This window comes from Balaenoptera physalus (assembly GCF_965194825.1).
Source record: "Balaenoptera physalus genome assembly, chromosome: 7".
In the NCBI taxonomy this organism is placed as follows: Eukaryota; Metazoa; Chordata; class Mammalia; order Artiodactyla; family Balaenopteridae; genus Balaenoptera; species Balaenoptera physalus.
The window spans coordinates 113,035,226-113,059,684 of NC_138886.1; the positions used below are offsets into that span (position 1 = coordinate 113,035,226).

The window sequence follows — 24,459 nt, forward strand, 5'->3', positions numbered from 1 at the left end:
GAACCTGAAGTGGTTCCCAGTTCAACCCCTCAGATTCCTGGCAAAAAATAAGAGAGGAAGGACTTCTGATTATTAACAGTGGATCTATTTCATCCACATTCTTTCCCCACTTGGGCCCGGTGCCAGCCAAGGCCTGTTTTCCAGCATGTATGAGCGACCAGTTGAGTCCTGCTGCTGCTGGTATTTCCTGATGTCATTTGCCCGACTCCCCTCCATCCGTCTACACCCCTCTCCTTCTTCAAAATCCAGCCTGGAACTCACCCCTAGGAAACCCGACAGTAGCACACAGATTACCATTATCAACTGGACATGCCCCCCACTTTGGGCTCCCTGTCCCCCCCTCACTGCTGAAGACTAGCAGCCCCAGAGGTGGCCCTTCTGCCCCAAGGGACCCCATCTACTCTCCCACACCTGGTGGGAATCAAGGCTCCCTGAATCTCTTCCTGACAGAACTGTACATGCTGCAGAGACGTCCACCATCCAAAGTCCCTGGCTTCCCCTTTACCTTCCACCTGTTCTCCAAGGAGTCAGGGGGCAGAATATTTTAAGACACGGGCACCTCAACCTCACTGAAACTTGACCGCCAGGAAGACTCAGGTCCCTGGATGACCTACCGTCCCCTTCCTGCCAGCAATCTGCCAGAAGCAGTGAAGGTGCCAAGATTTCTTCAACTAAAGAAAAGAGGATCCTCAGCCAGGCAGAGAAAGATACTGTAGATAACTGAATAAAGCGCTTGAAATCACTCAGTGGTGCAGCCATCTTTTAATTACCTTGGAAACAGGAGATAAGAATAACGGAAAGCTACAGATAAGCCATCAGTTTCAAAAAACCTTCCGCGTCAAATGCGCAGTTTAAGTTGATGCTTACGAGACACAAAAGAGGCCAGGGAAGAATTTTCGGAAAGGAAGTAAAATCCAAAGGACAGGAAAGACACAAAAACCTTCCGCGGTTATTCACCGAAGCTCCGCACACTCTTTCCCATTAACGGAAAGGCTAAAGCTTTTCCAAGTATGACAAGTAGCATCTGATCACTCCCTAGGGATTCTGTTCTTTAGCCACTTAACAGTCACAATAAATTTTCTGTAGTTCCATTTAAAACATTATTCCCAGGGGGTATTCTAGTTTACCTTGAATAGCCTGCGACAAATACCCCAACCAAGAGCAAAAATGCTTAATTCAACCCACTGTAAGAGGCAGAAAAGTCTGCCCAGCCCAGGTAACTTTGTGAGCCAGGACGGAGGCTGGTTCCAAGTCTAATTCGGCCCCCTCGCTTTTATAGGCAAGACTGTTCAGTCCAAGAAAGGGGGAAAGACACGCCCGTGGTCACATAACTCATTAGTGACAGAGTCTGCTCCAGGTCTGGGTCCCTTAAATCTGAGACCACCTCCCCAAGAATCCTTCCTTCCTACCCCTTACAGCAGGTTGTGCCAACTACTGCTTCTGGAAGCTGTGGAGAATGTAAGGTCTTGCGTAAGTGACTAAGTAGATCTGTTAAGAGCTTTCTTCTCTTTCTACTCCTAACCCCCTACCCCTCAGCGGTAATTAAAGAAGTCCCCCAAAGAAACCACTGTTTCGACCTATGAGGCATTAGAACTATGCTGTTCAATTGGTAGCCACTTTTTTTTATATATAAATTTATTTATTTATGTATTTATTTTTGGCTGCATTGGGCCTTTGTTGCTGCGCGCGGGCTTTCTCTAGTTGCAGCGAGCGGGGGCTACTCTTCGTTGTGCTGCGCGGGCTTCACATTGCGGTGGTTTCTCTTGTTGCGGAGCACGGGCTCTAGGCACGCGGGCTTCAGTAGTTGTGGCACGCGGGCTCAGTAGTTGTGGCTCACGGGCTCTAGAGTGCAGGCTCAGTAGTTGTGGTGCACGGGCTTAGTTGCTCCGCGGCATGTGGGATCTTCCCAGACCAGGGCTTGAACCCGTGTCCCCTGCACTGGCAGGCGGATTCTTAACTACTGCACCACCAGGGAATCCCCGGTAGGCACTTTTTAAAGTGGCTAAATTTAAGCCTTATTAAAAATTCAGTTCAATTATATTAGCCACATTGGGAGTATTCATGTGGCTGGTGGATTCTGTATTAGGCAGCACAGAGATGAAGAAACATTTCTATCATCACAGAAAGTTCTACTGGGCAGCAATGCATTAGAATACTTTTGCATTACCCTTCCTCAGATCAGTTAGTTTTTGTTAGAGAATATTGATACCTTAATTTGATCAGTTACAATGTTCCATGAAAAATCTTGAAGACACTTTTTTATGTTCTTTATATCCTTCACCACAAACAAATCTTGCTTTGCTTGTTTTCAGTTTCCTGTAAAGTTTCTCACCTTCAAAAAAAAAAAAACATCTGAGACCACACCTAATTTAAAATAGAAATTTTCCTCCTATTTTTCTGTCCCTCCTGTAACCGCCTGGGATGGAGGTGGGGATGCACCCCCCTGGACTCCCTTTCAGGAAGGACAGTAGCCCAGCTGTGGGATGCATATGCGGTCAGCACACAGCCACCAGCTTTCAGCTCCTTCAGGGTCTGCCCGCGCTGTACAAGCCTATGCCACGCAGGGTCACACCCTTCCTGGGCAGCCTGCATCCACTGACTGAATGAGGCGGAGTGTAAAGACCCAGCCATGTCTGCCCAACAGGGGCAGCGCAGATAGCAACATTCACTCCAGAGCTTCCTGCTGGGCTAACCAGGGTTTTATCAGACCCACATCACACTGTGACTTCTTCCTCCGCCCGATCTTGTTTCCTTCCCCTTTCTTTCACAGATACTGATCCCTGAGACACACCTCTCACACCCCAGACTCCTCCTCAGTACCTGCTTCTGGAGAACCCGACCTGCCCCACACCACACCCCAGGCCAGGCCACCCCACACTCAACTGGCGGCCCCCTGTGCTCGATTTGTTCTTCCCTGACTTGCCCATCCTAATGCTAGGCTTGAGCTGTAGGCCACCAATTCAGGCAGACTTTCTTTCCTCTCTTTGTACCCTAAGTCTTCCCCTTGACCCTGAACTGCGGCTCTCTGGCGTGTGGTCTTCCTGCCTCTCCGAAATCAGTGACACAGCACAGAAGAGAAGCTGAGGACAGCTGGACCATCTCCTCACAGGCCTCTGCCCACCAGCCCAAACCCATACACAGGGGCCTCAGCTCACGTGGGACGAGCCAGGTTCCGGGAGCTGGTAGAGCAGCTGCGTGTAAGTGCGTGTGAAAATGCCCCTTATCCTGGGGCGTGTGGATCGCTCATGTACTTATGGCTCCCTTAGCATTTGCTGGGTTTGCTTTAAGGGACAGGAAATTTTAAAAAATAGAGTTACCATATGATTCTGCAATCCCACTCCTGGGCATATATCCGGAGAAAACTCTAATTCGAAAAGATACATGCACCCCAGTGTTCATAGCAGCATTATTTATTGATACAATAGCCAGGACATGGAAGCAACCTAAGTGTCCATCGACAGATGAATGGATAATGAAGATGTGGTACATATATACGATGGAATACTACTCAGCCATAAAAAAGAACAAAATAATGCCATTTTGCTGCAGCACGGATAGACCTAGAGAATATCATACTAAGTGAAGTAAGTCAGACAGAGAAAGACAAACATCATGATATCACTTATATGTGGAATCTAAAAAAATGATACAAATGAACTTACTTACAAAACAGACGTAGACCCACAGACAGAAAACAAACTTATGGTTACCATAAGGGGAAAGGGGGCTGGAGGGATAAATTAGGAGTTTGGGAATAACAGATACATACTATATATAAACTAGGTAAACAACAAGGACCTACTGTATAGCACAGGGAAATATACTCAATATTTTGTAATAACCTCTAAGGGAAAAGAATCTGAAAACATATATATATATATATATATATATATATATATATATATATATATGAACTGAATCACTGCTGTACAACTGAAACTAACACAACATTGCAAATCAACTACACTTAAATAAAATACAGTTTTTAAAAAAGAGAAGTTTAAAAATTAAGGTAGGATTTTGGTGGAAAAACACCTGTGTTCCAGTGAAGTTTGCCTATTTGTGGGTAGAGTGCCCATAGGTCTGGTTTACCTGGAACGGTTCTGATTTAAGCCTGCAATCACGGTATAACTAGCAAGTAGTATCATGTTTCACTCTCAAGTGTCCCGGTTTGGTGATAATGAGGTCACCCAGTGTAAAGGCCATGTGACTTCACAGCAAGTCTCTGTCTGTCTAACCGCCCCCCGCCCCCAATCTTGGCCATGCTGAGAGAGAGGGATGGTGGTGCTCTAGGTGGTGAGTGGAAAGAACATGGTCCCAGGACAGACTTGGGAATGAGTAACCTCTGGACCAGGCACCAGCTCAGACACTTGGATGAGTTCCTGAGTCTCCTCTTGCTTTATCTAAAAAAATGGAATAAAGTACACTCAGCCTTTTACACGTGGTTGTTGAGAATATCAAGTAGAATAATGGATGTAAAGTTGCTTTGAAACTATAAAGCCCTATTCAGATGTCAAGTAGGAACAAAATGCCCAACATAATAAATAGTTGCTAAATGAGTGAATGAATGATTAATTGATTGATTGAATGGCAAGGGAGAGATGTTAGGTATAATTATTATCAATATGTGGGAATGAAAACCAGCATTTTTTCCTAAAAGTCAATGGGCCTCCTGTCAAGAGGTAGAATCTAATTCCCCTACCCTTGTATTGGGCTGGACTTAGGGACTCACGTCTAATGAAGAGAATGCAGCAGAGGTGACACTGTGTGACTTCCAAGGCTAGGTTATAAAAGGTGCTTTAGCCTGGCTCTCCCTCTCTTGGGATGCCTGCTCTTCAATCTCAGCCGCCATGATGTGAGGAAGCCCAGGTGACAATGGAGAGCCCAAGTGTAGGGTTTTCAATCCTCAGCCTCAGTCGAGGTCCTAACAAACAGACAGCTTTTGAGATGACTCCAGCTCCAGTCACTATCTGATTGCAACCTCAGGAGACACCCTGAGTGAGAACCTCCTCAGCCCAGTCAACAATAAGTGATCGCTTTGTTTAAAAAGAAGAAGTCAATGGGCATGTGTTCTGAAAACACGATGCTCTTCTTGGTACAGACTACTTCCCAAGGATGTAAGAAGAAGCACACTAAATGTGACTTCGCCTACACAGCTAGAAATGTGTGGCCCTGACAATAGTCTTAGGGAAGGGCCACTCAAAATATTCTTTTCCTTTTTAATAGCCAATTATGACTGTCATCTCCACATTTATCTTAATCTTTGAAATTACATTTTCAGGCAATACCACCTCTTGGGATAATAGTCCCATAAGCTTCTTGCCTATGAAACACTTCCAGAATTTGAAAAACAAATGTGTGCTCAATTTCTGTACTGCACTTAACCATTTCAGAACTTACAATCCCATTCGCTCTCAAATTTAACCTTTCCAGACTGAGAAGTCTGGTATTTTTCATCACATCCCCTATTGGCAAACAAACGTGGCACCTAAAACACTCAAGGCCTGTGAAGTGAGTGCAAGCTCCCAATGAAATGGAGTTTAACTAAGTAGGTTATTTGTTAATATGTGTATGGTTTTAATTGAGTTTGAAGACAGCATGTGGGTTTTTAATTTGTGTAAAAGAATGTAATACATACTGGAGTACTTGAAAATAAATGTATAATGCTCTGAACTGAATGTTAAGATTCTTATGTGTGATTTTTATTACACGTTAAAAACTAAAATTTTTCCTTGGGAATAAAGCATCACAATCATAGTATAATAAAAAACAGCCAGAAAATGTTTGAATGCATCAGGCCACCCCTGCTCAAAACCTTTTCTTTTTTGTTTGACTTTTTACATTTTTTTCCCACCTTTGAGATATTATTGACATATAACATATGTGCATATGTACATATATTGACATATAACATGTACAATGTGATGACTAGATATATGTATATACTGCAAAGTGATTACCAAAATAAACTTAGTTAACATCTCTTATCCCTTCACATAATTACAATTATTATGTGTGAGGTGCTAACATTTAAGATCTACTCTCTTAAAAACTTTCAAGTACATAATACACTATTGTTAATTATAGTCACCATGCTGCACAAAATGTATTTAAAACAATGTAGATGTCCCTCAATTTACTGGTCAAATTATGGTGCTTCCATACTATGAAATGTTATTCATTTGTTTAGAAAAATAAAGTGAATTGATATTTAGAAAGTTCTTCATAACATACTACCACTTGATTAAAGTAGGCTAGAAAATAATTATTAATACCGTCGTGCAATTTATGAAACTAAATGTATTTTTTAAGTCTAGAAAGGTATAAACAAAAAAAAGAACAAGAAAAGAACTTAGAAAAGTATAAACGAATATTTATATATAAACAGGTTGGCTATGAATGGTTGGACTGTGAATACCTTTTTCCTTCCTTTTGTTTCTTTTCAAAACCTTTAAGAGTTACTACACCCTTGGACATACACACACTACCAAACGTAAAATAGATAGCTAGTGGGAAGCAGCCGCGTAGCACAGGGAGATCAGCTCGGTGCTTTGTGACCACCTAGAGGGGTGGGATAGGGAGGGTGGGAGGGAGGGAGACGCAAGAGGCAAGAGATATGGGGACATATGTATATGTATAACTGATTCACTTTGTTATAAAGCAGAAACTAACACACCATTGTAAAGCAATTATACTCCAATAAAGATGTTAAAAAAAAAAAAAGAGTTACTATGCCTTGCCTTGCAGAATCGAGTCTACATTGCTCAAATGGATGGTGTCCACAATTGGACCTCCAACCGGATGCTCTCAACAAAATGTCAGATGTGATAAATAGGATGTACTTACTGATTCCCATACACACAGGGCTACGTTGCCTCTCCCCGTCATATCTGTTTGCCAACCCTCCCTCCACAGCTGGAGTATCTGTCCATCTTCACCCACTTTTCCAAATCCCCTTTTGCATTTCTTTTTTGAGCCCTAACTATTTATAAGGATTGATATTTTAGGACTATCTTCTTTCTTAGAGGTCTTCCAAAGAACAAAAAGACAATTCCCATATTTTTAATTAAGTAAAAACTTCTATCTTGCCATTACCATATGGACCCTTTTATCTAAGGGTAATGTGTCCAAGATACAACGTGGGATCTTAATGATCTTATTTTCCCTACATCTTAAAACATGTTACTCTTCCATTACCTGGGATATTGTTGCTCATCTTTCCCCATCATTACTCATCGACTGTTCCCAACTATGCTAAAAAAGACGAAAATAATTTTTAAATGGAAGGATGACGGCATTGCCTAGGAAGATGGTGCAAAGTGAAGAAATCATCATTCTTTTGTTTTCTTGTTGCCAAAAGAAATACATCATCTTTTAAGATGGTATAGAAGAAGGCAGTGGACACAATCTTTGTAGTCTGCTCTCAGCCTTCATTAAACACAAATGACAATTTGGAATTTTCAACTTCCTACCTTTGAAGGCAAAGAAAATAAAACGAACAGAGAAAGACGTTTTAAATTATTAGACAAACCAGAAAACGAAATGAAAAGCGACAGACAGCAGCACTCTAGACTAGAATCATGATGGGAAAATGTAACCTGTAAGTGAAATCTCAGACTGCAGGTCATCAGATGATGGTATCCTGATGATTCTTCTCAAATTTATGAACCAATGTGTGGACAATGTATTTTTAAGGACAGAAGGGAATACGGTATTTTCATCATTAGTCTGTCAAAGGATGGATAATTGTTACAAGCACCTGGTCTATCCCATTTTGCTAAAAGGACATGTGATAGCATTGTTTCATTTTTTATGATGTTTGTGACTCAAAATTTACTTGATACAAAGAGGTTTACTATGTTTGAATTCTTATTAAAATTTCTAATGAAGTTGTTTTTCACTATTCCTTTATGTTCACTTCAATAAAGTATTCATAGAGGGACTTAAAATATAAAAGACAAATAAATAAACCATTGGACCCTGATGGTGACTATTTTTCCATCTACCTCCTGGAAACCTCCCTTCTGTTCCAGCCCACCCTGATATTCCCTTTCTAGAATTGCTGTCCCCAAACTACCACCATAACAATAGTTTCATGTGATTTTTACATTTGCTTGGTTTCTTACCTAAACCAAATAATAATGCTCTTCAGGGCAAAGATATTCAGCCAACAAACATTTGAGTGCTGTGACTGGCCCTGCAGCAGGCCATAGGGACACAACAGTATGCACATTACACATCATCCTTGCCTTTATGGTAGTGCTTACTTCAGCTGTGGCAATGCCAGAAACTGACCAAGGGGGAGCGCAGTGAAAAACGTCATAGCTTCAGTGTGAGACAGACCTGGATTTGAATGCTGGTATCACCACTTCCTACCTGCAGGAACTTGGGAAAGTTTCTTTGCCTCTCTGAACTTTGTTCTCTTTATCTGAGAAGTGGTGGTCCTAGTTCCTTCCTTGAATAAGTGTGTATTACTTTGCTAGAGCTTCCATAACAAAATACCACAGACTGGGGGGGCTTAAAAACAGAAATTCATTTTCTCACAGTTCTGAAGGCTGGAAGTCCAAGATCAAAGTGGTGGCAAAGTTTCTCCTGCAGCCTTGCTCTTTGCCTTGCCAACAGCCAACTTCTCACTGTGTCCTCACACAGCCTTTCCTCTGTGCACATATCCCTGGTGTCTCCTCCTCTTCTTATAGGGACACCACTCATACTGGATAGGGCCCCACCCTTATGACCTCATTTAACCTTAATTATCTCCTTAAAGACCTTATTTCCAAATATAGTCACATGGGGGGTTATGGCTTCCACATATACATTTTGGGAGGACAAAACTCAGTCTGTAACAAAGCATTATGAGGATTAGAGCATATACCATATATAACATACCTAGCACACAGTAGATGTTCAATTTAAAAGTATGAATTATCATTAAAGTCTTTTAGCCCCTGGGTCAATACTTTTTTCACAAAGTCCTTCAAACAAGTTGAAATGACATTTCACAGTTGTTACAGAATTGACTCATTTGACATTTATATGGCACTTTTTTTCACATTCTTCAAGCCAACATGCACCTATTCCTCTGTACAAGTCTTTCCCGGTGTTTCCCCTCACTTCCAAGTGTGAGTATAACCTCCTGAACAATGGGAAGCATGTCTTCCATTCATTTGCACATTAACGAGTTTAACACTCAACACACAGTCCGTGCTTAATAAATGCTACATCCTTGAACATGCCTGATGCAATACATAGTAGGTACTCAGGACGCACTTGATTGACTGTAGCAGGGTACCAGTTGTTTACACGTACAGGGTTATACGGCACAGAGAGAAAGTGCCACCTTTGGGGTCTCAAGAACTGGTTCAAGTCTGGATTCTGACACTTACTAGCATGTGACCTGGAGCAGGTTTCCTAACCTGACATTCCTTCCCTCTTTGTAAAAACAGAATAATAGTATCTATTTTGCATGGTTGTTTTGAAATATAAATGAGATACTGGGACTTCCCTGGTGGTGAAGTGGTTAAGAATCCGCCTGCCAATGCAGGGAACATGGGTTCGAGCCCTGGTCTGGGAAGATCCCACATGCCGCAGAGCAACTAAGCCTGTGCGCCACAACTACTGAGCCTGCTCTCTAGAGCTCGCAAACCACAACTACTGAGCCCACGTGCCACAACTACTGAAGTCTGCACACCTAGAGCCCGTGCTCCGCAACAAGAGATGCCACCGCAACGGGAAGCCCGCGCCCCGCAACGAAGAGTAGCCCCTGCTCACCGCAACTAGAGAAAGCCCACGCACAGCAATGAAGACCCAACAACGAAGACCCAATTCAGCCAAAAATAAATAAATAAATTTAAAAATAAATAAATAAAGGAGATACTGCCTGTGACATCAGCTATCCTGGCAAATAATGGGAGATCAGTAAATATTAGCTGAATTTTGAGAGTTTGTCTGCATATGGACCCCTAGGGAGGTAAGGGGCCCAATAAATAAAACTGTTTGCTCCCACCAACATATTCATATGGGTAAACCTGGGTTCAAACAAACATCAAAGGTAGGTTTGAAGTAGAAAAATGGGATGGACGTGTCTCAAAAAGATAACATGCGGAAAGCTTGGGCTAGGCCCTTAGTCCCAGTCTTGATGTCCTGGAGTATTAAACCTTCCAGATTTTTCCAGCACCCAAGGGAATCCCCTCCCCTCTAACACACACACACACACACATACACACACACACACAGGCAGGCAGGTTTGTTCCATGGGCCCCTCACCTTGCACCTCAGCCCCCTCCATAGCCACTGGGGTGGAGGATGGAGGGTAACATATTCGTGTTAAACCATTCAGATTCTCTCTTTTGGTTGGTCTCAGATCTGGGGTGAGGAAGTCCAAGATAATTCTGGAAAATATTGTGCCAGAAGACACAAAGTATTCATGGGGTTAGCTCAGGACACAGGAGCCAACTTGAAGGACTCCCACTGGCCAAATCTGGGGCAACGTATCAAAAAAAGAGTAATTACAGTAAGTATTGAGGGTTTTTTTTTTAAGATATAGGTTCTATAGTGCTCCTAAAGAAAGAGGAGGAAATAGAAGGAAAATGGGGAAAACTCTTCTTTATAAGACTGCCATGTAAAACTAAGGAAGGATTGATAGGAAATCATTTTGCAACCTGCAACACAGTAATTAATTTAGGCAAAGATCATCAAAGAATATTGGGTAAAAGTTGCAGGGAAACAGAATATTCACACTGCCTCCAAGTTATCACCCCACAGATTGCTTACAGATTAGAAAAGCCAAATGTAACGTTACAATAGAAGAACTTGGTGGTTTCTATATTAACTAAATAATCAAGTTTAGTCTCACCAGAAATTGCCTCCTGATGTGTGAAATAGGAAGTATACAACATCACCGAGTTCACTGTTTTACCAAAAAATGTTTAACCTAAATCTAATCATGAAGAAACACCAGACAAATCCTGAATGAAGGACATCCTATAAGACAACTGGCCAGAAGGTTTCAAAATGGTCAATGTCGAGAAACATGAAAGAAGGCAGAATGACTGTTCTAGATTTTTAAATGACCAAAAACATGCAGCATAATAACCTTGACTGGAGATTAGCATACTAAATGAAGTAAATCAGACAGAGAAAGCCAAATATCATATAATATCCCTTTATGAGGAATCTAAAAAAAAATGATACAAATGAACTTATTCACAAAACAGAAACAGATTCACAGACTTAGAGAACGGAACTTAGGGTTACCGGGAGGGAAGGGTAGGGGCGAGGGATAGGCTGGAAGTTTGGGATTGACATGTACACACTGCTATATTTAAAACAGATAACCCACAAGGACCTAGTGTATAGCACAGGGAACTCTGCTCAATATTCTGTAATAACCTAAATGGGAAAAGAATTTGAAAAAGAAAAGATGCATGTATATGTATAACTGAATCACTTTGCTGTACACCTGAAACGTACACAACATTGTTAATCAACTAGACTCCGATATAAAATAAAAAATTTTTTTAAATCCTTGATTGGATCCTCGATTTTAAAAATTATAAAGGGAAATTTGGGACACTTGTGAAATTTTGAATATATACTGGACATTACATGATATGGTTGAATTGTGGTTAATTTTCTTAGGTGTGATGAGGGTATGGTGGTTCAGAAGAAGAAAATCTTTACCTTAGGAGGCCGTGCTGAAGAATTTGGGGGGAAAGCATCGTAATATCTACAACATACTTTCAAATGGTTTAGTCAAAAAACAGCGCGCGCGTGTGTGTGTATAGGGTGAGAAAGAGAAAGCGCATGAACATGGCAAAATGTTAATTGATGAATCTGATTGATTGAAGGTTTATCGTTCTATTCGTTCAACTTTTCTATGGGCTTGAAAATTTTCAAGATACACTTGGGAGCAAATAATCTCTTTCCTGGGAATTTGCGATTCGGATTTAGAAATGTCATTCTAGGTTGATCAATCAAACCTAAAAATTGAGTTTGGGGTGTTTTTTTTTGTTTTTTTTTTTTTTTTCAAAGAAGACAAGTATGGAAATCCAGAAGCTAAGGACAACCACCTTCTACCACATGCTCAGAAAAACAGAGAAAACAGCCCAGATGAAGAAACGGAAGAAACAGACGTCCAGAAGGATACAGAAAAGAGAGACCAGGCAATCCCAAAGACAGAGAGACTGATAAGAGCATCTCCTTGTTTCTGAAGCTTTAGTTCTTGGTCCCAGTCTAAAAAGCCAGCCGCATGCCTGCCATTGGGTTCTCGGAGACATTCCTATATCTAATGTCCTCCTTTTGCTGAAACTAATTTGAGCAAGTTTTTCTGTTACCTGCAACCAAGTGGTGCTGGTAGGGGTGGTGGTTATGTGGTGAGGAGAAGGTGGTAGGGTTTTATTTTAATTGAATATTTTTTATAGTGGTAAAGTATACATAGCCTGTGGGATTAACAGGTACAAACTACTAAAATAGATAAGCAACAAGGTACTACTGTATAGGGGCTTCCCTGGTGGCACAGTGGTTAAGAATCCGCCTGCCAATGCAAGGGACACGGGTTCGAGCCCTGGTCTGGGAAGATCCCACGTACCGCGGAGCAACTAAGCCCGTGCGCCACAACTACTGAAGCCTGTGCACCTAGAGCCTGTGCTCTGCAACAAGAGAAGCCACCACAATGAGAAGCCCACGCACCACAACGAAGAATAGCCCCGCTCGCCACAACTAGAGAAAGCCCCCGTGCAGCAACAAAGACCCAACGCAGCCAAAACTAAAATAAATTAAATTAATTAATTAAAAAAAAAAAGGTACTGTATAGCACAGGGAACTATATTCAATATCCTGTAATAACCTATAATAGAAAAGAATATGGAAATATATATACTTATACATAACTGAATCACTGCTGCACACCTGAAACTAACACAATATTGTAAATCAACTATACTTCAATTTGAAAAAATACATATATAAATACATAACATAAAATTGACCATTTTAACCTTTTTTAAGTGTACAGTTCAGTGGCATTACATACATTCACCTTGTGCAACCTTCACCCCCATCCATCTCCAGAACTTTTCCATCTTCCCCAACTGAAACTCTGTACCCATTAAACAACTCCCCATTCTCCCCTCCTGCACCCCCTAGGCAACCACCATTGTGCTTTGTGTTACCATGATTTTGAATCCTGTAGTTATCTCGTATAAGTGGAATCCTACAGTATACGTCCTTTTGTGACTGACTTATTTCACTTAGTATCCTGTCTTCAAGATTCAGCCATGTTGTAGCCTGTGCCAGCATTTACTTCCTTTCTAAGGCTGAATAATGTTCCATTGTACGTATATACACATTTTGTTTATCTATTCATTGTTGATAGACTACCTTTTGGCTACTATGAACAATGCTGCTATGAACATGGTGGTAGGGTTTTAACGATACATGCATAAAGAAAAGTTCAGTAGTCTGTGCAATCAAATATTAATAGTAGTTATCTCTAAGAGATAGAAGTAGAGATACATTTTTTTTAAGATTTTATTTTTTTAGAGCAGTTTTAGATTCACGGCAAAGTTGAGAGGAAGGTGCAGAGAGTTCCCACACACCCCCTGCCCCCCTCACATGCACATCCCCCCACCATCAACAACCTTCACCTGATGGTACATTTGTTGTAATTAATGAACCTACACTGACACGACATAATCATCCAAAGTCCATAGGTGACATTAGGGTTCGCTCTTGGTGCTGTACATTCTGAGTTTGGACAAATGTACCCACCATTATAGTATCATATAGAGTACTTTCACGGCCCTAAAATCCTCTGTGCTCTGCCTATTCATCCCTCCCTCTCCACAACCCTTGGTAACCAGTAATCCTTTTACTGCCTCCACAGTTTTGCTTTTTCTAGGATGTTATACAGTTGGAATCATACAGTATATAGTCTTTGCAGATTGGCTTCTGTCACTGGGTAATATGCATCTAATCTTCCTCCATGCCTTTTCATGCTTGATAGCTCATTTCTCTTTAGCACTGAATAACATTCCATTGCCTGGATATACCACAGTGTATTTATCTATTCACCTACTGAAGGACCTCCTGGTTGCTTCCAAGTTTGGGCAATTATTATGAACGAAGCTGCTATAAACACCTGTGTGCAGATTTTTGTGTGGACATAAGTTTGCAACTCCTTTGGATAAATACCAAGGAGCACAATTGCTGGATAATTTGGTAAGAGTGTATTTGGTTTCATAAGAAACCACCAAACTGACTTCCAAAGTGGCTGTACCATTTTGCTGTCCCACCAGTGAAGTGTCTCTTAAAGTCTTTGGCTCATTTTTTATTCTGGTTGTTTTCTTCTTATTGAGTTTTAAGAGTTCTTTGCATATTACAGACAATAGTCTTCTGTAAATATTTTCTTTCAGTCTGTGGCTTGTCTTCTCATTCTTTGACACTGTCTTTTGCAGAAAAGATTTTAGTTTGAATGAAGTCCAGATTATCAATTCTTCCTTTTATGGATCATTCCTTTGGTGTCATCATATCTAAAGTGTCACCTTTATACTCAAGGTCATCTAAGTTTTCTCCCATGTTATCTTCTTGGAGTTTTATAGTTTTGTGTTTTACATTTCAGTCTATGATGGATTTTGAGTTAATTTTTGTGAAGAGTATAAGGTCTGTGACTAGATTTTTTTCGTTTTCTTTTTTTTTTTTGCATGTGGATGTCAAGTTGCTTCAGCACCATTTGTTGAGAAGACTGTCTTTGCTCCTGTGTCAAAGATCAGTTGACTATATCTATGTGAGTCTCCAGATAAATTTTTACTTTTATTTTTATGCTTTTTTTGTATAGTCTGAATATTATTTGTTATAATGAACACACATTGCTTATATAGTCAGAGAAAAAAAACTATTTTCATTTTGGGGGAAATACCATTTTCTGTTCCATAAGTGGTCATTCCATCCCTGAAAATTACTGGAATAATTGTCCGTGTGATGAAACATTCATTCATTTAGCAAACATTTCAGTATGAGAGAATATTGTATTGCTTGCAAAGACTCTGGATATATCTTGAAGGTTTTCTCATCTAAACTTATGTTTTTTCCCCCTGTTTTACTCTATAAATATTACTGTAAGAACGTGAAATAAAACTTTGAAAAGAAGGAAAAATCACCACGTTGATTTCTTTCTTGTTTCCACCCTCCCCCCATCTGTGTCCGTATCATTTTACCCAGTTGTAATCACCTGGCCTTCCTTTTAATTCTCTCTTCAGAATCTATCAACCCATTCATTTAAAACCCTCCGGAATCTATTCATATTTGGAGCATGTTCTGTTTTGTGTTCATTCTAAACACATTTTTCAAGCTTCGACAGTTACTGTGTGCTAGAGACGGGATCTTGTCTCCTTGTCTGTGTGCCCAGCCCCAAGCACAGTGCCGGCACAGAGGAGGTCAGTAGTCTGTGTTTGTCGAATGCATGAACAGGAATACGGACAGTTGTGTTGGCGGAGGAGGGGATGGTCTGTGTGTGTTTAGACCAAGCACACGTGCAAAGCTATGGAATTGCAAATGAGAACGTTTCCACCCCAATCCTGAGCCCTGACTCAGAGGCCTCTGGTGTCTTTTGTCTCCAAGCTGCAGGGAATCCAAGCAGAAAATTCACTATTAATGGTTCCATAAAACATTCAGGTCCTGGATGCAGCCCCGTGGAGGCCACGTGGCAGCCCAGAATACAGATGTGCCGGCTCAGGAGGGAGTCCCGTTCTCATTTAGTCTTATCTGTCATTAAGGCAGGAGCCTGAGCCCCCGAGCCAGGCCTGGGGAACTCTTCACCATCGGAGGGTAAAACGGAGCCAAGTTTTGGCCAGCCCCAGTTAGTGTCTGGAAAAGTTCCCCTCCTGGAGGTCTGCACTGGGTTTTGTTATATATGACACAAGAGGCTAATCTCCTACCTTTCCCTCAGAGGAACAATTCCATTATCTTAACCGACCATGTGGCTTTGGATTTTTTTAGGCGCTGGGCTTGTGTGATTCAACAAGATACATTTTGCGAGTAATTCTGATGGTGCCAGCTCATGTGGGTGCTTGGGAAAAGCTTTTTGATTGTAATGATGGCAGACAGAGCTGGAGGTACCAGCTGTGTGCGAGTGCGTGCGGCCAGCAGAGGCCCAGGGTGGGTAGAGGACATGAGGGAGGGAGACAGTCACGACGAGGTTCTTAGGAAATATCTTTTAATTGATGCAGAAAACTTGGACTTGGAGATCTATTATTTCATTTTGCAAAGAATGAAAACAATTTCCTTTCTCAAAAAAAAAAAAAAAAAATATATATATATATATATATATCTGTTTTGTATTCTCCTCTCCCAAAACCATGAAATAGCTTTGGGAAGATAGTCATCTTGTGTGAAAAACAACACAATTTCGTGAAATGGCATTCTGTGAACTTTGGGGAGAGGGAGGAAGAAGGGGCCCAGACACTCTCCCACTTTCTCCCAATCAGTAAGTATTTCCCATCTGCCCTAGCGTAGCGCTCCCCAAAGACTGCCTTGAGCCCCTCACTCCCTGAGCAAAAACTCTCCATGTCTTCCGATCGCCAAGACAGAACACAAATCATTGAGGCCACCATTCCAGGCCTGCGACTGTCTCACCCAGTGGGCCTGTCCAGCCCCTCCTCTGACCGCCCTCTTCTGCAAAGCCTCCTCCACTGCAGGTGAGCTGGCCTGTTCGCTGTAACCCACTTCCCCGCATCTCCATCTATCCGGATCTCACCCATCGTCCAAGAGCCAGGTCAAATCTTGCCTTTTGGCCAAGTCTTTCCCACCACCCCAGCTGGAGGGGGATCCACCACCCTTAAACACCCACGTGTCTTTTGTAACAGTCTTATGCAGCTTTTTCCATTCCTGCAGGTCATCTTCCAAGCCAGACTGTAAGCTCTTTGAGTGCAGGTATTTTTATTATAGTTCACTGAATCTCTTGCTTATTCATATGTGCCTTGTGTGAATCAAATATCTGATGCTCAGTCAGTGTACGTGGGATTGGTTGACTTCAGTGTGCTTGACACCGTGCTCAGTTGGAGAGGAATAGGAGAGAATGTAAGCGCGTCCCTCGGGTGGTTTACAATCCTCCTGGACAGGCAAGATGTGACACCGGCAGAGAACAGCAGGGGGCGCACCATGCAATGCAAACTGCAAATCTGAATACCACAAGCAGTTGTCAGGAAAAGCGTTAGGGAAGCTCAGGAAAGAAAAAGGCCGGCTTTTAATTAGTTGTAAGAAGTGGTTGTGCTTGAGATGGTCTTGAGGGGTAATTATATTTTGTAGTATTTGTGTGGTACCTTAGTGTTTTCAAAGCCCCTTCACTTACACTGGCTGAATAAATGTCACACCGCTGTTGTTAGGGATTACTATTTTAAAGAATAAGAGGACAAGGTCCTGGAAGCAGGAGTGATTTGGCCAAAGTCACATGGCAGGGGAGGGGCAAAGCTAGGACTCAAACCTGGGTCTTTGGAGTTCAAGTTCACTGGGCCCCCACTGCCTTCCGACTCTATCATCCTTTGCCTTTAAATTAGAATTTTGGAGCAAGGTAGTGAAGCAAAATGAAAACGTCATTTAAAAAAATATTGGGGGGGGGCTTCCCTAGTGAAGCAGTGGTTGAGAATCTGCCTGCTAATGCAGGGGACACGGGTTCGAGCCCTGGTCTGGGAAGATCCCACATGCCGTGGAGCAACTGGGCCCGTGAACCACAACTGCTGAGCCTGCGCGTCTGGAGCCTGTGCTCCGCAACAAGAGAGGCCGCGATAGTGAGAGGCCCGCGCACCGCGATGAAGAGTGGCCCCCACTTGCCGCAGCTAGAGAAAGCCCTAGCACAGAAACGAAGACCCAACATAGCAATCAATCAATCAGTAAATAAATAAATCTTTAAAAATATATATATATATTGGGGGCTTCCCTGGTGGTGCAGTGGTTAAGAATCCACCTGCCAATGCAGGGGACACAGGTTCGAGCCCTGGTCCGGGAAGACCCTACATGCTGGGGAGCAACTAAGCCCGTGCACCACAACTACTGAGCCTGAGCTCTAAAGCCCACGAGCCACAACTACTGAGCCCACGTGCCACAACTACTGAAGCCCGCGTGCCTAGAGCCCGTGCTCCACAACAAGAGAAGCCACTGCAATGAGAAGCCCGTGCACCGCAACGAAGAGTAGCCCCCGCTCGCCACAACTAGAGAAAGCCCGCATGCAGCAACAAAGACCCAACACAGCCAAAAGTAAATAAAATAAATAAATTTTAAAAATATATATTGGGCACAGAAACAGAATCACGGACATAAAGAACAGACTGGTGGGAGGGGTTTGGGGGAGGGATGGAGATGGGAGGTGGGGTTAGCAGATGTAAGCTTTTATATATAAACTGGATAAACAACAAGGTCCTACTGTGTAGCACAGAGAACTATATTCCATAGCCTATGAGAAACCATAATGGAAAAGAATATTTTAAAAAAAGAATGGATATGTATGTATAACTGAGTCACTTTGTTGTACAGCAGAAATTAACATAGCATTGTAAATCAATTATACCTCAATATAAAAAGTGATAAAAATAATAAATTTTTTAAAATAAAAATAAAAAATACTGGGCAAGCTGCTCTGTATAGGATAGATTGAAGGTGGGGGGGCCGGTTGGGAGCTCTGACAAATGGCAATAAAGATGAAATGGTGACACTTGATAACACCCTGGTTACAAAGGCTAGGGAAAGAAGGGGACGGAAGACGACTCAGGTTGTAGGGCTGAGTGGACGTGAGGGTGTTGTTTGCGACACTGGAAAGGTGAGGCGGGTGGGCTAGAGTAAATAGGACAGTGTCCCTGTGGGCATCGAGGTGACATTAGTGAGAACTCCTGAAGGCCTTGGCAACGTGGCACCAGAAGTCCAAGGGAAGCTTTGGGCTGAGGGAGACCTAAGGGTCCCCCCAGTGGGTCAAGGAAATAAGCTCACTGAGGAAACTTGTGCCTAATTTAACAGAGGAACCAGCTCGAGAGGGGTTTCGTAGCATTTATTTACACGAAATGATGGAACATAAGGATGTCGGAGCCACGCCCCGGCATTCAGATACTGACCTGAAGTGGCTGCAGGCCTTCTTCCTCTGAGCATGGCACTCCTTAAGTTTCCATGATCTTCACATTCCAAGTTTCAGGATACACCTCCCTATAGGGATGGGACTCTAAGACATGGCCCTGAGAACGGCACGGGTGCCAGGCGCACCATGATACGGCAAAGCGGGACATGTATGGTCAGGGGTTGGTGTCTGGGGTTACCAGGGTCTGGGTCTGGGGGTCTGGGTGGGGGGCAGGGGAAGGAACCCACTGTGCACATGAGTCGCCCGGTGTCCCATAGTGACCTTTAGTTCCCTTTCTGGGACTTTATCCCCATTATCTGATGGGCACAGTATCATTTCCCCCATTACAGGTTGAATTGTGCTCTCCCATCCCCATAATGTGTATGTGGAAGTCCTAATCCCCAGGACCTCGGAATGTGACTGTATTTGGAGAAAGGGTCTTTACAGGAGGTGATTAAGGTTAAATAAAATCATCAGGGTGGGCCCTCATCCCATATGACTGGTGTCCTTATAATAAGAGGAGATGAGGATACAGACACACAGAGAGAGAAGACCACGTGAGGACACAGGGAGGAGAATACAGAAGGAGAGGGGCCTCTGGAGGATGCAACCCTGCTGATACCTTGACCTCAGATATCCAGCCCCCGGAACTGTGAGAAAATGAATGTCTGTCGTTAAGCCACTTGGTCTGTGGTGCTTTGCTGTGGCCGCCTGAGCGGACCAATATACCCCCAATCCTGATACTTACCCAGATTGAAGCCCAGCTGCCCCTTTTCTACCCACTCAGAACCTGCAATTGATCTTCAGCTTCTTGACATTTCGTTCAAAAACTAAGACAAACATCCTGTCTCTCCCGTCTCACCCGAACTTTTCTCTCACTTCCAGGCAGATCTGCAATTAGCCCCTTATGACGTGCGCTCTCATTCTCTCATTTCTAAGCCACCGGAGTGTGTGCTGTCCTGTCCCGCAGGCTCACTTCTCAAGGGCGGGACACCTGAGTCCGTCTCGCTTTTGCTCTCCCGTCACCTGGAGTAGCACTGGGCTGAATGCTTTGGGTCACAAAACCTACCCTTGTGACAGTAACAACGGGTTCTTTGCCTTGACATTGGATTTGCCTAACTCTTCATTTAAAACGATCACTACCACTCAACTTTCCCCCAATACCCCCAAAAGCCCATCCATTTGGGGAAGCAAGGTTGGGGAGAAACAGGGGAGTCTCTCCATTTTCAAAAGCTATCTGTGTTCTGATTTAGGGTGTTTTACAGTGTGAAGAGGGTTTGCCCTCTTTGAAAATATGAAGCAGCTTTTCCAGCTGGGACCCTGCTTGCATGGTTACTAAGGAGACCAACTGGCCTAGGTGCTGTAATTAATCACTAAATTCTGAGCAGCCAAATCCCTGGTGATGAGGGCCTCTTTCCTTCGAGAGGGACAAGTGCTGGGTAGGTGGAAGGTTGAGATGTTCACGGCGGAAGCCCAGCTCTGGCTGTCCCTTCCCCCTGCACTCCCTCCACTGAAATTTGCCAGCGGCTGTTTTAAGAGCTTCTAGATCTGCTTCCAAACTTACCTGTCAGAACTGAATGAAGAATAGATATAGGGACTTCCCTGGTTGTCCAGTGGTTAAGACTCTGCACTTCCAATGCAGGGGGCCCAGATTCGATCCCTGGTCAGGGAACTAGATCCCGCATGCCGCAACTAAAGACCCCGCAGGCGGCAACGAAGACCCAGTGCAGCCAAATAAATAAATAAATAAATTTTAAAAATTAAAACAACGACAAAAATGGAATAGATACATGTATATGTATAACTGAATCACTTTGCTGTACACCTGAGACTAACACAACATTGATAATCAACTAGACTCCAATATGAAATAAAAATTTTTTTCAAAAAAGAACTGAATGGAGTCTAATGCTTGCAGCCACCCTGGCTTGGGCCCCTTGGCTGCAAGAGGATGGGGAGCTGGGATGGGCAGAGGTGACCTCTCCTCTCCAATGATCTGAATAAGTAGGTGCTGTCAGTCAGAAGAGCAGAGGGCAGCTTGCTTTTCCAAGACCAGGTCCCACCCCCGAGGGAAGCCCACGGGCCTCAAGGTGTCTTGATTCAGCCACCAAGTGCAGAGGAGAAAGCCTTTAAGTGACCCTGACCACCCAGTTTGCACCCACAGTTGGCACCCCTGCTAGTTCACTCCTGCTGTTCCGAGAGGCTAGCTTCTCACACACCACCACCCCCCACCCCCCCCCACACACACAACTGTGGCCGTAAACTCCCTCTGGGCTCATTCCTGCCCTCCCCTCCAGGCGGTACAGGAAACAACCCCCCACAAAAAGCAGCTTCATTCAACCCAGGAGGAACGTCCGGCTCATTCGGTTCAACGCTTCCATTTGGTAAAGGAGCAAAGAAAAGTTCAGAGAAGTTAAGTGGCTTTTCACTCTTGCTTTTTCTCTCCCTCCACTGCAAGGACAGAAAAGCATCTGGTCCCCCAACACCCAGGGAATGATGAGATGCTTGAGGGCAGGGAGATCATGGAAGATGCTTTTCTACTGCGAGTAACAGAAAACCCAAGAAGGGTTTAAACAAAATGTGGTGGCTAAAGTTAGCAATGGGGCTTCCCTGGTGGCGCAGTGGTTGAGAATCTGCCTGCCAATGCAGGGGACACGGGTTCGAGCCCTGGTCTGGGAAGATCACACAAGCCGCGAAGCAACTGGGCCCGTGAGCCACAACTACTGAGCCTGCGCTCCGCAACAAGAGAGGCCGCGATAATGAGAGGCCCGCGCACCGTGATGAAGAGTGGCCCCCGCTTGCCGCAACTAGAGAAAGCCCTCGCACAGAAACGAAGACCCAACACAGCCAAAAATATAAATTAATTAATTTTTTAAAAAGTATATTATCAATTATTAAAAAAAAAAAAAAGTTAGCAATGGCTCCAGTGAACAGCCTCGGTATAGCCACCCCTTTGTCCTCTGACCCTGTGGTCTCCACCCAGCCTGGCTCTGGACTGGCCTTGTGATGACCTTTAGCCAATAAATGCAGCCAGAGCAAACGGAGTGCCAGCGCCAGGCTTAGGCTTCCAGGGATTCTACGTGCTTCTGCTTGGCGCCTTGCTTGATTGTACTTGCTTGCACTCGCACCTCAGCCTTGCTATGAGACCATGCCAGACCAGGCCTGCTGAGGGGATGTGAGAAACACAGGAAGGATAAGACACTTGGGAAAGAACCAAGATGCCTCCAACCGACAGCCAGCCAACGTGCAGCTGACTGCAGATTCACGAGGGTGCCTGAGACCAGAACTTCCCTGCTGATTCCAGCCTAAGTCGCCAATCTGAAGGATCAGAGCCAAATAAATGGTTTGTTGTTTAACAAAGCCTCTGACTTTGGTGTGGTTTGTTACTAAGCAACAGTGAACTGAATCCTGACATTTGAAATAAATATTTGAGTTTTTTCTCTTAAAAAAAAGTTGGAGGTTTCAAATCCAGGATTGGTGTGGCAGCTCCATAGTCAACCAGGACCCAGAATGCTTCTATCCTGATGCTCCACCATCTTTAGTTCATGGCTTTCACGCTCAAGGCTGTCTCATGATCCAACATAGCTGCTGAAGCTCCAGCCATCACATTTGTGTTCCAGGCAGGGAGGAAGAAAGAAAGGCAAATAAGAGGCCTTCTCTACCTGAATTGTTCCCCTTTAAAAGAGTTGGAAGCCCTACCCAATGACTGGAAGTTTGATTCTTATTGGCTACCCTTGGCTGCAAGGAAAGCTGGGAAAGGTAGCCTTTTAGTGGAGCACATTGCCACCTAGAATAAAATCAAGTATACTGTGTAGTAAGGAGGAACAGGGGAATGGGTGTCGAGTAGGCAACCAGCAACATCTGCCGCAGCGTGTGTAAAATCAAGCTCCAGGCCCCAACATACAACAGGATGCAAAACTGACCACATGTCATGCTGATTTCTCAGAGTTCATAGTGGTGGCTTTGCCCTGTAGTAACAAAGTGTAAGATTTGGGCAATAGACATCTAAGTGGAAAATCGTGAGTGTGCCGGTCTCCTGGGCCCTTTTGTAGTCAATACAGATGGAAGCGAAGTTTGTTCTTAGAAGGTGTTGCTCTTAACCTGGGGCAGGTGTTGCTTGCTTGCTTGCGCTCTTCCTTGCTTTCTTCCGGTTGTTTTTTTTTTTTTTTAATTGAGATATACTTCACATAAAATTCACAATTTTAAAGCATACAATTCAGTGGGGTTTTAGTATATTTACTACATTGTGCAACCATCAGCACTATCTAATTCCAGAACATTTCCATCACCCCAAAAAGAAACCCCATATCCATTAGCAGTCAGAGCAGATGTTTTCTTTAATCCTTCTCCACCAAGTCTCAGGTCCATCAGAGAGCCAGACTCGCCACATGAGAGAGTGCTGAAGATTCTTGGACCACTAAGGCTCAAACCCTGGGATTCTAGAATATTTGTGGATCTTCTTGGGAGAGCCAAGGAGGAGGTCATGGTGTAATTCACCTACAGCTGGGAAAGGAGGGATCCACAAGGGCGCTGCAGAATCTAAACATTCCCTGCCTGGGCTGACCGTGAGGCTACCTTCCCACAGGGAAAGGAAGGGAAGGGAAGGAGGCTCCACGCTGAGGGGTGGGTGCTTGGTGGTGACACCCTAAAGTAGAGCAGCAGCTTTAAAAGCACTCTACTGTGACGGTAGATGTCGGGAGAGGAGTTTCAGATTCAGTCGGAATGATTTTTGTGAAAGGATGGAGAGGATGCCGAACTCGCATTTATTAAATGTCTCAAAGGTTCCAAATACACACAGAATCTCGTTTTTCTACCCACAACCATCCTGGGAGATATTTCACCCCTTTACAGAAGGAGGACCTGAGGTTCACACAGAGAACTTGCTCTAACCAGAATTTCAGACACTTCATGCTGAGTCTAAAACCTCAGCATCTTCCATTGTGCTGCACGGTGGGCACCTGTGAGGCATCTCCGGCCCCGGCCCATGGCAGGTGGAGCCACTCCCTTGAGTGGCCTAGTTGCTGCTGCCTGTGGGGCGGTGACAGCAGGAGGGGGCTCATCTGAGCTCAGCTCTGGGCTTCTCTGTGCCGGTGGGAGCTCCCCCCTTTTCTGCCCACTCCCTGTTCTTCATTCCTCAGGCACAAAGGTTGCTCAAGGAGACTCCAGGACTGGGGTCTGCCTTGTCACTGTCACCAGGAGCCTTTTTTCCTTCCTGACTAGCCAGAGCTCCCCATCAGTCTTCGCAGCGCCTCTGGAAGCAAAGGGAAGGCAGCTGTGGGATCCTGGCTGAGCTGAATCCAGGTAAAGCAGGCTTGGGAATGGACGGATGGGGAGGTTGGGATGTCACAGGTCTGAGCACAGAGCCG

At 43.8% G+C, this 24,459-nt stretch overlaps 1 protein-coding gene across 1 annotated transcript in view; it reads left to right on the forward strand.

Moving 5' to 3' along the window:
- The first annotated feature begins 1,624 nt into the window (after positions 1-1,624).
- The window catches only part of PNOC (prepronociceptin), a 49,522-nt gene continuing 26,687 nt past the window's right edge, over positions 1,625-24,459 (forward strand). Inside the window, exon 1 of the mRNA XM_082469061.1 lies at positions 1,625-24,394. The gene's annotated coding sequence lies outside the window, so the exon portion shown is untranslated. The remainder of the gene's footprint in view (positions 24,395-24,459) is intronic.